The sequence below is a fragment of the Crocodylus porosus genome, unplaced genomic scaffold (genome assembly GCF_001723895.1).
Source record: "Crocodylus porosus isolate Cpor-Errol unplaced genomic scaffold, CroPor_comp1, whole genome shotgun sequence".
Classification (NCBI taxonomy): Eukaryota; Metazoa; Chordata; order Crocodylia; family Crocodylidae; genus Crocodylus; species Crocodylus porosus.
Genome location: NW_017728943.1, coordinates 120,333,116 through 120,334,868, shown reverse-complemented (window position 1 = coordinate 120,334,868; position 1,753 = coordinate 120,333,116). Strand labels below are relative to the sequence as shown.

The window sequence follows — 1,753 nt, the reverse complement described above, 5'->3', positions numbered from 1 at the left end:
CTCCCAGCACTGCCATCTCCCACACAGAGTGCAGCCCAGCACAGCCCCTTCCCAGCCCACAGCTGCAGCTTGTCCCGCCTTGATCCAGGGGCACACAAGCTGCCCCCTCCCTTGTGCCCCCCTGGACAAGCCGCGGCTCCATCCTGCACCCCACCCCACCCCTGCTGGGCAGCGCCTACCCCAGCCCCTGCCCCACTCTTTCCCTCACCGCAGGGGCCTCAATCTGCTCCTCACCTCTTCCTTCCCCCCTCCCCTTCCACTACAACAGACTTACCAGCTGCATGCAGCTCTCCATGCTGTATTGGAAATCAAATCAGTATCGGCCAATATGCCTCCTTAAAAACTGACTGTCAGTATTGGTCCCCAAAATCTCTGTCAGGGCACCCCTAGTGTGTATATGCTTGTGTGTATATATGTGTGAGTATAAATATATCTGTGTGTGTGTCTAGTTTTGTTTGGGTATATATGTGTGTGCATGTGTATATGTATGTGTGTGTATATATGTGTGTATATGAGTGTATGTATTTGTTTGTATATGTCTGTTTATATATATGTGTTTATGTGTATGTGTTTGTGTATACATGTGTATTTGTGCGTATATGTATGTGTGTGTATGTGTAAATGTATGTATAGATGTGTGTTATATATTTGTGTATTTATATATACAAGCATGTATATTAGGGCTGTGTGAAATTTCACTGGCTGTTTTGATTTTACCCTGTTTGGACTCATTTCGAGCTCAAAACAGCGAAATCGAATCAAAACAATGGGCTTTGAAACAGCCTTGAAACAAAATGAGGCTAATTGAAATGTTTTAAAGCAGCCAGTGGTGAGGTGGTGAGAAACAGGGAAAAATCAGGGCTGCGCTCCCAGCAGGAGCTGGGAGCGCAGCTCTGGCTCTTCCTGTCTCCTGCCACTGGGCTGCGGGAAGCTGATCAAAGCCAAGGCTCAGTTCCCTTCCCAAGCACTGCAATGTGGCTGAGGGAAGGAACTGAGCCCAATCGCTGAGCCCCAGCTGGACTGAGTTCCTTTCCCCAGCACAATGGTCAGGTGAAACGCTGAAACAGCCTCACTGTTTCGCTTCATGGTAACAGTGAGGCTGTTTCGACTCGAAATGAAATTTGAAACAAAACACTGTTCCGTCCAAACCTCGAGACTGAAGCCGAAATGGAACAGTGCCGTTTCACACAGCCCTAGTGTATATATGTGTGTGCATACGTGTATATTTTTTGTGTGTATGCGGATACGTTCATGTGTATTTCTGTGTGTGTGTGTATAATATATACACACACACACACAAATGCATATTTGTGCATTATATATGTGTGTATAGGTGTACGTATGTATATAGGGTTTGTATTTTGTATAGATATTTGTGTGTGTGTATATCTATATGTGTGTGTGTTTGTAGATGTACATATGCGTGTTTGGGTGTATACATGTATACGCATATGTATACCAATATACGTGTATCTATCTATGTGTATTTATATGTGTACATACGTATACACGTATACACACAGGTGTCTATATCTGTACGCGTATATACGTATGCATACAGTGTGTGTGTTTTTCTGTATGCGTGCATATATACGTGTGGAGGCATACGCGCGTGCATGGACACACACACACACACTCCCATCTGTATGCAGAGCCACACACACATGCATACATATACAGACGCGTGCACAGCGCGCGAGCGGCAGGTCCCCCCGCCGCGGCGGCGACAAGCTGCAGCGCAGCGAGGGCTGTG

At 46.3% G+C, this 1,753-nt stretch overlaps 1 protein-coding gene across 1 annotated transcript in view; it reads left to right on the top strand.

Annotated features, from left to right (window-relative positions):
* PPP1R14C (protein phosphatase 1 regulatory inhibitor subunit 14C) overlaps window positions 1-1,753 on the top strand; it is a 120,360-nt gene that overhangs the window by 42,269 nt on the left and 76,338 nt on the right. The gene's annotated exons all lie outside the window — the stretch shown is intronic.